At 36.6% G+C, this 16,306-nt stretch overlaps 1 long non-coding RNA gene across 3 annotated transcripts in view; it reads right to left on the bottom strand.

Annotated features, from left to right (window-relative positions):
• LOC128005297 (uncharacterized) overlaps positions 1–8,706 on the bottom strand; it is a 29,576-nt gene extending 20,870 nt beyond the window's left edge. The window contains exons 1-5 of one of the 3 annotated variants that reach the window (XR_008177970.1): positions 8,567–8,706; positions 7,664–7,807; positions 7,473–7,519; positions 6,890–7,038; positions 4,483–5,770 (exon numbers count right to left, since the gene is read on the bottom strand). This is a non-coding gene — a long non-coding RNA (uncharacterized LOC128005297). Of the gene's footprint in view, positions 1–4,482; positions 5,771–6,889; positions 7,039–7,472; positions 7,520–7,663; positions 7,808–8,566 lie in introns of those variants that run through there. The other 2 variants (XR_008177958.1, XR_008177964.1) reach the window with 2 other exon arrangements.
• Between the last annotated feature and the right edge of the window lie 7,600 nt (positions 8,707–16,306).

Genomic DNA, 16,306 nt, shown 5'->3' on the forward strand with positions numbered 1-16,306 from the left:
GTGCTGCAAAGACACTAGCAACCAGCAACATTTGTGTTTGGTATAAATGACACAGAACATCTAAAGTGCATTCTAATTTCGAACTTACATCGCAGTCTGTTCATTATTAAAATAAAGTAGAGTCAACCAAACATTTAAAAAGTTACACTGGTCAGTTTAAATACACCCTATACCGGTCCTCTCTGCTGTTATGCAAAGGACGTTTTTGCTCATGTGAAGAGGATGATTTTTCCGTCTAGTTTACATAAAAAAATATTATAGTTTAACATTCAGATACATTGCGAATATGGAAACATTTGGATATGTGCAGAACGAGACGTGAGCAATAACCTCCAAATACATCTATTCAAACCCGCGCTCGCTCGTCCTCGTATGGACTTAGTGCACATGGCATAATATCTTCTTTTTAACATAATAATAAGGACTTCTCATCTCCCAGTCTGCTGTAATGAAGTGAGCAGTTTTCGTCACAGAGCTCTCCGTCCCCCTGGTAGTGATGGGAAGTTCGGATCATTTTACCGACTCGGACTTTTGAGTCTCGTTCAGCAAAATGAACGAATCTTTTTTCGAGTCATTTCGTTCATTTCGTTCATTTTAGCAAAATGTTATTAAAATATTAAGTGCTACCTCCCCAACACATCTAGTACTTACGCAAAGATGATCACACGACAAACAATACAAAAATAAAATGCTATGAGATAAAGAAAAAAATACTCATTCTTTACCTGGGTCTTCAGTCTGTGATTAGCTCATCTCACCTCTTATCTGACAAGAAGTCTTCGGGTTTAAGTCATTCCTTAATCACGTGACAGCCCCATACGCAAAACTAACGCGGTCTTGAGCCGGAAAGAGAATTGATTAGTTCATCTCATGAGTCTTTCGGGTCGAGTTTGACTCGTTCCTTAATCACGTGACAGCCCCATACGCAAAACTAACGCGGTCTTGAGCCGGAAAGAGAATTGATTAGTTCATCTCATGAGTCTTTCGGGTCGAGTTTGACTCGTTCCTTAATCACGTGACAGCCCCATACGCGAAACCAATGCGGTCTTGAGCCGGAAAGAGAATTGATTAGTTCATCTCATGAGTCTTTCGGGTCGAGTTTGACTCGTTCCTTAATCACGTGACAGCCCCATGCGCTATTTCTGACATTTGTCACTGTGTTTTTGTTACTGTTTGTTGAGGATCTGTGGTTTGTTATTATTTTATAAATAAATAAAACCCTGTTATAAATAAAATTTTGATTAATTTGTCTTCTTGACTGTCTATCGGTAAATAAACACTAGGCTATATAATAATATAATAATCCAAGCTTACAATAAAAAGTATTTATAGACTAGTTTGTTCATTTTTACTCCAATTTTGAGTTTGCTGGTATAATAATTGCTTTTCCTAGGCAGACTTGACATATTGGTGTAATATATGTATAAGAAGATTGCTCAAAAAAGGACATAATGACATACATTAAAAGCAAATAACATTTTGAATTTGAATTATTAATGTTAAAGACAAATGTTAAAGACATTAAGGTTATGATAACTTCAGCTTTAACAGTTTTAACCCAGCTCAGAGTGAGGAGTTTCAGATCCTGGTTCACTGCCAGTGCAGGGGCCATGTTTTGGGAAGACTTTGACGAAAGGGTAGCAAGTTTGAGGCCTTCTGCTACCTCTTCTGAGATCTCAGATGCTATGATGGCCAACCTTGCAGAGCCACTCTTACCCCGCACATCAGACCCTCTGGCCTGGTGGAGGAGATGTTCACCAGTATACACAAGCCTTTCTGAAGTCACAAAGACAAGACTTTGCATTGTGGCCACATCCGTGCCATCTGAATTTTTTTTTTCTAAAACTGGGCAGATTATCTCAGATAGAAGAACTCACAGACTCAGCCCATCCAAGGTCAGGGAGCTTGTTGTTTTTTTTAATAATGTAAACATGCCTTAAAGCAAGTCCTAAAAATATAGCCACAGTGTGTTATTTATTTTAAAGCTTATTTATTTTTATTTATTTAGAAAAAGACTAGCTTGTTGTGCAATATTTTTGTTGTTGTGATTTTAAAAGGTAATTTGTTATTGTTATAAGGCTCCATTGCTTTAGTATCTCTTAATTTTCATTTATTTTTTATTCAAATGGTTTAAAATTATTTTGGGAATAGCTTGTTGTGCAATATTTAGTTTTTCTTTTTTTTATATATTGTACTTTTAAAGTTCATTTGTTAAGGTTATTAGACCCTGTGGCTTTATTATCTTTTCATTTTAATTTCATTTTTAATTATTTACATTTTTATTATTTTAATTTATTTTGGAATAGTTGTCCTCTTTGTTAAAAAGCTTTTCTGTAATAAACAATAAACAACTATTCAAAAGTATGTACAGTGTTTTTAATGTTTATAAAGTGTCATATGTTACAAAAGTATGGTTTACACAGACAATCTGATTTAATAACTGCACAACTAAACAAAAACAAACAGACAGAAAAAAAGATCAACATTTTAAGCATAACCAACTATTTATTTCCACATTCAGTGTTATGGAAAAGTACCACCATGACAGAAATTAAAAACAACAATTTGAAACCAGAAATGCATGACGTTACTGTAAGAGTAAATAATACTAATAATAAATAAGTACTACGCACCCATTTTGTAAGGAAAGTTGTAAATGAACTAATTACTCTAGCCAATGTTGTCACACAGTACAAAAGAACGAAAAACCCGAAGAACCGAAAGATGAACTATTCAATTATCTGCATTCTTTTACTGTCAGTGTCTATGGTTTTAGCGTATGGGTCTGTCACGTGATTAAGGAACGACTCGACCCGAAGACTCATGAGATGAACTAATCAATTCTCTTTCCGGCTCAAATTGCATTGGGTTTAACGTATTGGGCTGTCACGTGATTGAGGAACGAGTCAAAAACCCGATAGACTCGAACTATGAACTAATCAATTCTCTTTCCGGCTCATGCTGCATTGGGTTTAATGTATTGGGCTGTCACGTGATTGAGGAACGAGTCAAAAACCCGACAGACTCGAACTATGAACTAATCAATTCTCTTTCCGGCTCATGCTGCATTGGGTTTAACGTATTGGGCTGTCACGTGATTGAGGAACGAGTCAAAAACCCGATAGACTCGAACTATGAACTAATCAATTCTCTTTCCGGCTCAAGACTGCATTGAATGACAGGTGAATTACTACTACTAGAACAGAACCCATAGAATAATGCGCATGCGCGACTGAACGAATCACTCCCCGAGACGACTCGTTCTTCCCGAGTCACATTAAAGATTCGTTCAAAATGAACGAATCGTTCAAGAACGACACATCACTACCCCCTGGACGTCCACCCGTCTGTCGTGAGCGCAACAGAGGATGCTCGGGATAGTTTATCCACAACTTTTTTTTTCTCCTGTTCATAAAGATCTGGCACAATCTTTTCACTCTAACCTCTTTCCTTCATCATTATATCTGACAGGGAAGCCAAAATGCGCGGGGCGTTCAAGCTCCTCCGCTCGGCATTATCACTGAGTGTGGACTGAACATGCGCAACTTTTTTTTTTTTTTTTTTTTTTCATAAATCAATCCGCGGGTCACGCGTATGCCGAACTGAAGATATTGATTTGAACGGATCACGGATCAATGATGATCCGTTGCACCACTACTATAGTGTCATTTGAAAACATTGCAGTTGCGTTTCAAAATACAACAACGAGCACCACGAAACCATTTAAAGAGGCGCATTCAGCGGTCTCCTTGACAGAAAACATTCAGCAAAGTAAAATGATCTCAAACGTATGGCGCGCTCTCTTCATTTTATCAAACGATCATAATCACATTTATTCATTTTACAGTCCTGCTACTAGCATTTTATTAATACTAAAACCCCTTTAATTCAGGTGAGAAAGCTTTTTTTCCAAGTGGCTTTTGCACATAATAATAATACCGCTGCAGACGCATTTTGCAGCATATTACTTGATCGTTAATTTAAACGACGATCGATCATGGAAATTATCAAATATTGACATCCCTAAATACAAATGAGTTGGATGGAAAACTGGTTATTGTCTGCATCAAACCATGCTTCCGAACTAATGTCATTCACCGTTCTGGGCAGCTCCAGGACTGCTGTCTCTCAGAGCGCGGTGCTGTCTGTGAGCGGGGCGGAGTAACGGAGCCCTCAATCACGCTGCAGTGTTTGTAAGAGCTGACAACTTCTCCACCCCATTTACAGAGTGAAATTCTTTGACTACCTTTATCTCGCAGGTCTGTTGTTGAATCTTCCAAAAGTTTTGACTCAGGGTGCTTCACATGCAGTGGCTGCAGCAGCACTTTCCACCGCGCCAATAACACGGGGCTGCCCGCCGACGTGCCTGACTTTAAATCGGCGCTACTAAACACGGATATCGGCCATGCCAATATATTAAAAAATGACAAATATCGGCCCGATATATCGGCCGAGCGATATATCGGTCGACCTCTAATATCAAGTCTTTACTGTCACTTTTGATCATTTTCAACATATCAGCAATGCATCCTTGCTGAATAAAATATTATAAAAATAAAAAATCTTCCTTTCAACGGTGATATACAATTTCAGAACTATGGCGGAGAATAACATTTTTGGCAAACAATAACTTCAGATTTGAGTCGAGTTTCCAAAGATATAGTATGAATTTATAAGACTACAAAAAAAAGTCTTATAGACTGCATTTATTGTGTTTTTGTAACTTGTTTGCCACTGGTTACAGTTTACTCCACTTTATGGAAAAAAGCAGCTTGTACATTCTGCAAAACATCTTCGTGTTCTATAGAAGTCAATTCTTATGGAGGTTTGTACGACATTATAGTGAGAATTTAAAAGATAAATTAAATAAATCACTTAGCCTTGGAAAAGGCATGGCTGTTATTGATGGAGCTCTGTGGGTGGACAGTACAAGGGTCTGTTAAGCAGACTAACTGCTGCACTCCCAGTGCTAACAGCATTTCACTGCATTATTGATAAATCAGTGTAGTGTGCCAAAATGAGCGAGGAAATAAAAGACACCATGGATACCGTGACATGGCTCATAAAATTTCCAGCCCATAACATCACTTCTCAACTTCTCTTCAGTCTTGCTGTAGGAAATGCAAAACATTATAACCTTATGCTGCATAACAATGCGCACTGGCTTATGGGCCAATTGTCTGAGAAAGTGTGTGAACTCGGAGAGACCTTTGTTCTTTTTAGGCAGCCTACTGAGCAGAAAGCCATAATTCTTTCACAGTGATTCACTGCTCTCATCTCAATGGATCTCAATGTTGAATGTCTCACCTTAATTTGCAATTGGAAAGCAAGAACCACAAAGTATGAAGCCGGTGAAGCTTTACAATTCCAGCTTGCCTTTCCTGTAGTTCAAACAATAAAGCGCGCTGCTACAGAACATTGGTTCAATTTCCAGGGAACGCATGAACTGATAACTTGTGTACCCTGAATGCAATTTAAGTCTATTTGGATAAGAGGATCTGGCAAATGCATAAAAGTAAAACTGGCATGTTAAAATCAGATCCAGACAGAAGAAAGCTGCCGTGTGAGCACAAAAAAAAAAAGAAGAAGAAAAACCAGGATGCACACTAATGCATATGTTCATGACAAGACTGACAGAGAATTTCAAGGTGCATCAATCTCTTAAGCGAAAGCCTCTGGTCGCTGCAAACAGACGTTTTCCATTTCCATGGCCTATAGACTGCTGAGGCCAAAAACCCTCGAGGCAACATCTCTTCTTCTGGAACTCATTCTGGGAAATCAAAGCAGAAGAATGAGAATGTGTGCATCTTTCACTGCTCTTCAACAAAGAGGGGGTTTTACAGGTGTTTTGAATGGACAACTGGGGCCAGTAAGGTCTTCTTGGTCTGCCCTCCTCCATTTGTCATGGATTATGAAGCTTTATCCACTCTGAAACTGATGTTTCAGGTACCACCGTGTCCTGATTTCAACTATGCCAAAAACTCTATATAATAAAAATGAATTATACAGTCATGGAGACCCTTGTTATAAATCTGGCACACTGTAAGGTACAGAATTAGCTCCTGGGTCACTGTTTCAACATTAATAACAATGTCCTCGAAGGCAAGAAATAAAATGCAAGGTAACCCACAGCTTCTGAGATTCAGTAGGCTTTATCACAATCTGAAGAAAATTCATAGGGAGGGCAAAAGGGAATGGCCTTTAACCTCAGACTCACAGAGAGAGGGCTTCTTCTGGTCAAACCAGTAAGCCAGTATGTTATTGCCCATAACCATTAAAATAAAGATTTCTATACTGTTTTCATACTGAGAAGAGCTAAAAATCTAATTTGCTTGAGTTAAATTATTAGTGTTTTATGTTTTAAGAGTTTAATGAGTATGTGCAATGAAATATCCAACATTGTAAATAAATAAATAAAGATCTCTAATATTGACCACTGTGGTACAGATTGATACCATGTGCGTTGTACAGTTTAGAACAAGTCCTAAATTAACAGTAAGTTCTGCTCTGATGTTATTTATTTATGGCTTCTCATACTGCAAAGATTATGCTATATTATTTTCACGATTCACAAGAACACACACAGAGATGCAGCTTCCATCATCCATTTTTAGTATCTCTCCTTCATTGTATTTCAGGAGGATTGATCTGCAGTGTCAGCAGTGACTCACATTTCATTCTCTCAAATGGGTAAAATATGATCAAAGGGAGGGAGGATATAATATGGCCAACAGAAGATACTCTACTGGGTAGACAACGAAATCAATTGCAGTGAGATCGGAGCTAATATTAAGTTCTGAAGAAGACAAAAACTGACAAGAAGATTGAAGAGAGGAGTTGACTACTTTTCATTTAATAGCTGCTTTCTGTCTAAAGTGCCTTATAATACCTCAATTGTCAGGCAGGCTCCAGGAGCAACGCTGGGTTAACGGAGTTGCATAATGGTGTCATCCATGCCAGGGGTCAAACTTTGACCTTTGTGTTTCCAGCTCAGATCCTTGATTACTAGGCAAAAACCAGAGAGCCTTTGAAAAGACTCTGAAACAAGGAAAAACACGTATATGTTGACTAGTTAAAGCATGTTGTTATATTAAATCAGATAAATATTATTAGAATTTACTCATAAAATGTTACAACATGTAAATGTATAAGTTCAAACAAGCATTCTCCGTCTGTACTGTTGATGCTCTTAACAGTGTGAGCTCTAAAGAAGCTGTAAAAAGTCATTCCCTTTAGGTGAAGGTCATAGAGATGAAGATGCTGTGCTTTTTTAGTCAACAGTGATTCTATATAAAGGAACATAAGCTGTGTTGGTGTATAACACATTGACTTCTAATAGACTTAACATGAATGTCTAATCATTACATCTGAGTATGAAACAGATAGAGAGAGGTGAAGGTGAACAGAAGGACTGAGAGATGGAATGTGATCTTAATAACATGAGAGACGATGAGAAATATGATCTAAAGGACCTTCACAAATTCTTCAGAAGTGTCATACAATCATCCTTCTTAATAATCTAAAAAAAAAAAAAAAAAAAATCAGAATAAATTTAATCAATTACATTTCTTTGACATTTAATCATCTTCTTGATATCTTTTTTGTAACCCACATATGGAAAATTCTAAAATTATATATAATAAAAAATTATAATAAAACCAACCTTTTCATCTCAACCTCAAAAATACTGCCAACGAATGGCAAAAACATAAGTTCAGTCCAAGTATGTGTGCTTTTGCGTATATACTTTTGAAACGAAGAACAGGGCCAAAAATGCAGATGATGAAGATGAGATTGGATGGTTTTCCTGAAAATGGAAAAGAGGAGGGCAGTCTGAGAGAGGAGTGTGGTGAGATGAAAGGTCAACATCACTGCAAATGTCAGACAAACGAGGATTATTTTTAGAAGAGATATTCAGACAGACAGACACTGAAACCGAGACTATGATGAATCAACTCTTTATGTTTTGATGCCACCGGTGCCACTTTCAGCTATGATGTTCAGTCATTTGATAGAGAAGAACGCTGTAAAGGTCATTTAGCGTAATCTGAATACAGTGGTGTTTAGCTGAGTAACATATCCATTTCAATACAAGATCTAGACTGTCTTTCCTGTTTATGATGGAAGGCAGCAGCAATCAGAGGATGTTTTTCTCTCAGTTGGCTCATGTAATCAAGTCCGGTTATGAGAGAGAATGAAAGCAGCAATGTTTACAACTTATCATCTTTCACACACACACACACACACACACACACACACACACACACACACACACACACACACACACACACAGTATAATCTTAGAAACTTTCATTACAAAAATAAATAAATAAAAGAGACACATAAACATAGCCTAATCATAAATGCTACTCCCCAATTGGCGTGTGTTCCTTTCAGAAAAACTGTCTCCTCTCATCCTTTGGATAAAATCACTTTCGCTTGCTGTGTCGTCTCAATTTATTATCTGCTTAGGCCTATATTGTGTTAAGACTAAAAAACTCAGTTTCACATGCATTAATACAACCAGAACAGAGCCGTTCAAAAAGATATGCAACTCTGAAAAGACCTGCACATGCTCCTTCAGATCCTCGGCATCCAGATGTTTACAGACGATTTAGTTTTTGGCGATATTTTGAGTTGTTTGTGCTCGAGCAAGCACGTCGTTCTGTCGACCACAGATGAAATAGCGCTGCCACCTAGTGACCAGCACATGAACTACACCTCTGACATTCAACGCGCAACATAAATGCAGATGACTTCTACTCACAGTAACTTAAAAAAAAGTCTTCAATATTTTTTACAGTAACACTTACGAGCTACGTTTCTGTCAGCATTGACTCAAAAGAGAGGGAGAAAGAAAGAAAGAAAGAAAGAAAGAAAAAAAAGAAAGAAAGAAGGAAAGAAAGAAATATTTTTCTGATATTTGTAGAACGATACTGATCTTTTCTTTTTTTTTTTCTTTTTTTTTTTTGATTATTAACATTTATGCAGTTCTTTGCCATACAACAAGATTTCATAGAGACCACCGATGTCAAACTGTACAAAAATGAACTTGGGTACCATAATCTTCTGAAGCCATAAACTAACTGTGTGCAGAACAGACGGAAATGTGGGTCATTTTTCATGGAAAAACTTACCCTACATTTTAAATTGGTCATGGCTCAATGAGCCCGGAGGTGGAGCTGCACAATAAGGCCCAGAGGTGGAGCTGTACATCAGGACTCATTGAACCCAAGGCAGAGCTGCGCCACAGGACTCACTGAACCCAGAGAACTACACCATGAGGCCACAGAGCCCAGAGGTGGAACAAGCACTATAAAACCCACAATACCCAGAAGGAAAGTTGCACCACTGGGCTTACTGGGCTTAGATTTAACACTTGTAGCACCATGGGGCCTATTAAACCTGGAGGTGGAGCTGCACACAAAGCCCAGTGTGTCTGTCTAATCATAACTAACTTCCTTACCAAACTGTGCACTAGAAGGCTCTGTGGAACAATATCCCAAAAATGTATGCAGTTTCATGGGATTCAGTAAAAAGCCTGTCCATTATCACTACAGCACTATAAATAATAGTGTCACTGTCTATACACTATAGAATGATACTATAGTGTAAAATAAAATATTGTTATACAATTATTCTTTAGAATTGGAAAACAACAAAGTTACATAAGAAGCTTGTGCTTATTGGATGAAACTGATGGCAGTTGACTGCCTTGGAAAGCAGACGCTCATGTTGAGGAAAGATCCTCTCTAGATGTTTTTATAAACCTGGTCAAAGAGAATCTGCTTCCATTAACTTTCATCTGGAAAAACTCCCAAACATCAGCAGCCAATCTTTCAAAAATGATTCCCAGGTGTGTAGGTTTGTTAACTATTGAGCAAGGATTGAGTTCTTCACAAACAGAATTTCAGATCTCAAGCATTAAAGGGATATTCCACCCAAAAGTGACTTTTTGGTATTCCACGTACCCCCATGTCGTTCCAAACTCGTAAAAGCTTTGTTCGTCTTCAGAACACAATTTAAAATATTTTGGATGAAAACCGGGATGCTTAAGATCAGATCATCGTCAGAATAGTCCATCATCAGTAGTTCAACCGTGACATTATGAAGAGACGAGAATACTTTTTGTTCGCGAATATGCCTATGCCCTTCTGTGTCAGCCGCGCCACAACGATGCTGATGGCAGATGGACTTTTCTGGACCTTGACAATGTAACTTACTTGGTAGTCTATGGGACAGTCACAAGCCTCCCGGTTTTCATCCAAAATATCTTAAATTGTGTTTCAAAGACGAACCAAGCTTTTACGAGTTTGGAACGACATGGGGTCAGTGATTTATGACAAAATTTTCATTTTGGGGTGGAGTATCCCTTTAAGACAACTTGCCTCCATATGTTGCATTTTACTCACTGGGAACAATACAGAGAGCATTCACATCCTTCTAATACTAGAAGAAACTAAAATCAAAGCATTTAGATTCAAATAAAGGAATGATTTTTGATGTCACTGAAGACTCTATAGTTAAGAGAACCTGGACTTGAAATGAACCAGTGGAACTGTTTACCTCATTCATTAGGGAAGGAAATTCAGAGATATGTCACTTCAGATGCACATACAATACAATAACTCATGTGGTCAGTGTCCTCTACTGATGCAGATCTTTCTGATGTCCTTAATAAGTTAAAGACATTACTAGCAGTTTACATGAGATTAGGGCCAGCAGTGAGATGCTGCAAACTGTTTGAGATTGATTTGGTAAAAAGAACTGAGTCAGAAAGAATGAGTGCAACCTCAGAGCAGGTTTGTCTCTGCTGATGTCTGTCTCTGTAGATTGTGTTCCCCTCAAACCTGAGAGAACTGTGAGTGATGATCATTCAGGAGATTTGAAAAGTAAAGCTGCATGCTCTAGACAGGACCATCTTAATTACAAACTGAAGAAACTCATGTAGCCTATATTGGGCAATAAAAAAAAATCCTCTTGCCCCATGTGTGTTTGTTTAATGGTATACAGAACACTTGTTTTCAGCCATGAATTCACAAACATTAAGGTAGAAAGTGGCTCCTGTAAGGCTCAAGGGAAATTAAATACAAACCCACATACAGCACAAATCAGTTCTCAGAGAGTCTATTTGTGTTTGGATAGACAGGGAGAGGTTATATGCTGTGTCTGTGACGTTTTTATTTGATGTCTGAAATATTGTGAACTATAGGCTGTGTGATGTTCTTGCTGTTTTATACATAAATAGGCCTACTCCTGCCAAGAAGACTTTTTTGTTTATTTACCGTAGCCCATTACGGCCGATCATGCCAATAATACGTATTTTATTATTATTTTTTTAATTTTTAATTTCTTTTTTATCTTTACAGGAATACCAAAATCATGTAATGAGCAAGTCTGCGTTTATTAGACAGCATATATAGCATCAGTTTGTGCTCTCAGAAACAACGAATCTGCCGTGGTCATTCAATCACATCTGGAGCAGAGGACCTGAAACCAGATGTTGGTCACCAGATAAACCATAACACCTGTGATTAATTTCTTAATTCATGTGTCGGATTCATTTTAAATCAATCTTCATACCCTGAATAATCCACCGCGATAACATTGCTAGACACAGACATTAACAACTCTCTCAAGCTTTCTCCAAATGCAAAACCCTTTCAATTGGAGGATTGAGAGTGAAAGCCATTAGAATGTTTTACTTTTCTACTTTACACAGAAATCCGGCTTCAGTACTAATCACTGGAGTACAGCTAATCCTAAATGAACTGTGATCATGTGCTTTCCATTACGATGTCCACTAGAGGGCATGTTGGGATCATCATTTCTACAGTCTCCACTACGTTCAGACATCGAATAATGAAGCTGCTAAATCTCATACAATCTGATACATGTATGAAATTAAATGTACTTACATTTACTGGCACTGATTTTTCCTTTCAAATGAAAGTGTAATATTCATTCAGAGCTTTTCCTGATCTCTTAATTTCCAGAGATCTTTGGAAATGTCATAAAGCTGCAGGAGGGAAGAGATCAGATCATTTGTGTTGTTGCATGAACAGCCCTGGTAACTTAGGAAAAAGCAGTGTTAAAAGTCAAAATAAGTGTTGCTTGAAGAAGATAACAGTATGAAATTGGAACGACAATAGGGAAGGTCTAGGTAGAAAACAGTATTATTATTTTGGCCTGAAATAATATGACTTTCAGAGGGACCAATGGTGAAGCACCTGAAAGCCATACTCAAGTCAAAGTACAGATATCTTACCAGAAAATGACTTTGGTAGAAGTCGAAGACACTGTTTTAGAATATAAAGAACATTTAGAGTAAAAGTCTTAAAGTATGTGATTTTTATTGTACTTAAGTACAATTTTTAATTATTTTTTTTTTACATTGTAAATGTACTAAACGTATAAGTAATAAGCAATTGAAAGTAAAAGTGAATGCAAAATGGAAAAGAAGCGAATAAATATATTTTAAAAATATCACAAACAGCTTCAGTAGCAAGATTTTGTTCAGTTTTAACTCCTTTTATCCATTTTGTATTTTTGGATGAGAGTAATAAGGACTTCATCTGTACTTAGTGTCTTTCATTCCAACACAAGAAAACCTTTCTGGAATCTGCCTCTGAAAAAGCATTTAGGTGTATTTACAGATTATATATCTCACAGGGGACATGGATGCATTTGACCTGCAGTTACAGATGGATAAATCATTTTTTTGTTTTTAACATAAAACGTTGAATACTGATATTTAAAATGTGAAATTAAGGGTGGCAACCAGTAAGTGACTGTTAATGAGAGAAACATTGAGCTTCAGCCGATTCAATCAAATGGATGATTCATTCAGAAACAAAGAATTTGACAGAGTTAATGAATGAATCACTGCATCATTTATTCAACCAATTCATTCAAAAAGCTGAATCATTCAATAAGTAAACACCGTCCATTGCTTAGAGATGCAAAGCAGTGCTGTGATCTATGTTTGAACTGTTTTCGTTAGCAAAATTGAGCAACAACAACCAATGTTATGTCTAAAACTTAAGTCACTTATTGCTTTACTGAACTTATATAAAATGATTATTAAATGTGTTCATGCTGACATTGTCAGAAAAAGGCACTCTTTGTGTAATATAGATGAAGTTAACAATATTAAATTATTTAAACATAAAAAAGCATACGTAAGCATTTTAATAAATGCTATACTAATAAATCACGTGCGTGCACTCTGTGATTTGGTGATATACTTGATAATGTCAGATAACACATCATTACAACGGCACTTGCCATATTACCCCAGACGATTCTGACTATGTAGTAGTAATGAATAGCCTATGCTTTCTACAATGTATCGGAGTAAAAGTATACATTTTAATAAGGAAATGTAGTGGCGTAAAAATTAAAGTTGGCTGCAATAGAAAAACTCAAGTAAAGTACAGATACTCCCAAAAAATACTGTATAATAATGTAACATGGTATTATTACTTCGCTACAATACACCACTGAGAGGGATTCATCCTCCTCTGGCTACTCAGTGTGTCCACCATACACATCTGAATGTGCTCAGTCTCTACCCTGGGAATTTCATCTTTAGCTGTATGCGATGAAGTAAACTTCTACCCACTGACAGTCTCACCTGAGACTGAATACACACACACACACACCATCCTGCAGGACACCGATTAGGCTGCTGCAATGTTACTGCCTAAGGAAAAAAAATCAGGTTAAACTTAATTAAATGTACAGTACAGCAGAAAGACTGAAGTAACTAATCCCTAATCCAGCACACACCTCAACACTGACTATAAAAATAAATATATATATAATGAAATTAATACTTTTATTTAGCAAAGATGCATTAAATTGATCAAAAGTGACATGACGCTAAAGACTTTTAAAAGCCCTAAAAAACTTTTACATTTATAAAATATATATAAGACACTAAAATATATATAAGACACTAAAGACATTTAAAACAAATAATGTTTTTTTAAAAAATATCATGTTTTCCATAAAGCAGTTTTGAGCACTGATAATTTAAGAATATTAAATGTCAGCACTGAAGTAGCCTATGATTTTTGGAGGAGCATGTGAGACTGAAGACTGGAGTAACGATAGGTTACTGAAAATTCAGTTTTGCATCACAGGAATAAATTATATTTGAAATATATTTAAATAAAAAAACAATTATTTTATTTTACTGTATTTTTGATCAGGTAACAGCCTTGGTGAGTGTAAAAGACATGTTTCAAAAACTTAAATAAGTCATATAAAAATAAACTGAATTAAAGAAATATACAGGTTAGAATTAAAGCTACTGATTTATTGACCTACTAGATCACAGAAACATGCATCTTTCCCTCAAACCCAAATATTAATTTAACCTACACCTTCAACCCCCATCCATAACACACACACACACACACACAAACACAGATTTCGCCGTCAAAAACTTGCCGACTTCCCATCTTAAACATTAAAAGATCTCTTGATATTCGTGAGGTTTCTCATACTCCACCCCTCTAAATCCTCACCCACACAGAGCCTGTATTTCAATGATTCATGTCACACACTGTGATAAATCCACATCTGCTTTCAATACACAGAGACTATAGAGAACCCTTTAAAGACTTAAATTACTAGCTGGGTTTTAATTAAAAGCTAACAAGGCAAAGACAATACGACAGACTGACTGGAGGAGCCGTGGGACAGCAGGAGCGAGTGTCTATTAATCTGACTCACTGCAACGTCCAGTATTTAAAAAGTTCTTGCAGCCTCCCGCTGTCTCCGTGTTGGCAGCTCTCCCGAGCCCATGAGGAGAGACAGGCTGGACCGAGCCATGCTCTGCAGCGTGATCTGGAGCTCAGTGGAGTGTCTGAGTGTGAGATTGCCTCGAGGAGCCATGTGTCAGATTTCTTAAATAAATCAAGAGCAGAAATTGAAACACCAGCCCACAGAAGCTGCTGTAGTCTGTTTAAAATATAGTCGAGGCTTACTTTGTGCATTGTCTTCCTTGCAGGATCTTTGCAAGACACCCTTGAAACTGATTAAAATGATCACACATTAACCTTTACCCACACACATGCCTGTAGGACTCTCCTACAGAGAGATAAGCCTGTTATATTCATGTCACATGTCCCACTGTGTTAATGCTTGGAAAAATTTAATATAGGCCAGTGCATTGTGGACTAGCATTGAAAGAGTACACACACATGTGATGTTTGAGGACCAAATTCAGACTTAATGACATGATAAGGTCAAAGGGTTTCAAGTAATTACTGAAGATCTCACTAAACTAAACATCACATCAGAACTCCATCATGGTTTACCTGTCAATCAGCAACATACAAACATAACTTGTAGTTGCTGCAGAAATGGCATTTTGAAAAATATTTGAAATAAAAATACTGACTTAGAGGGCAAATTTTATAACTGCCATTTTATGTGTCATAAATACACACAGTTAAACAATTTTCAGTGTCTCTGCATAATTTTACTAAATTATGATGCTTGACGAAATGATGCAGGTAAATATTGCTCGCGTGACATTAACCTTAATTTTTATGTTTTCTTTCCACATCATGTCATATTTCAATCCAAGAATAGTCTTTATGGATAAATTGTGTTGATAATAATTAAGTGCACTGAAATATTTTGATATTATATGATAATAATTTGAAGACAATATAAATATATATATATATATGAAAATACCTGTTGAGGGGTAAGCTAGCCCTGTGCACAAACCTTTACAGAACGTATAAATTACTTTATATAATTTTTTATTATTAATATAAAATACTATTTGACAATTTAGTTGAATAATTGAATAAATAATGAAATATCTAAGCAGTATTCCAGTAAAAGAGATTAATCTGAAAGGCAAAATTATATACATATGAATATGAATCCATATTCCATATTTACATGTCCATGTTTTAATTGAAAATGTCATAATAGCCACATTATAAATGTCAATTTAATGACTTCACTCTATTAAACTAGTTTTTAATCAATGAGAATGTGCATGAAATTTACATCGCATTCATTGTAATATGAAACCCCATTAATTAAAATAACTAATAAATGTAAAAATAACAACACAAGTAACAATATGGCACTCTGGGCTTTCTGTGCCGACCCTAGAGGCTGTATCAGGTGCCCCCCATCTTACCCTGTAAAACATCTCTGAAGCTGAAAATACAGTCAAGAAGCCTAGCCAAATGAACAATTTATTCTTCACTGAGGCGTTCACAGCAGGACTGCATGCCTCATTTTTATCATTATACCACCAAACTCCAACACA

The sequence above is a fragment of the Carassius gibelio genome, chromosome A5 (assembly GCF_023724105.1).
Source record: "Carassius gibelio isolate Cgi1373 ecotype wild population from Czech Republic chromosome A5, carGib1.2-hapl.c, whole genome shotgun sequence".
Classification (NCBI taxonomy): Eukaryota; Metazoa; Chordata; class Actinopteri; order Cypriniformes; family Cyprinidae; genus Carassius; species Carassius gibelio.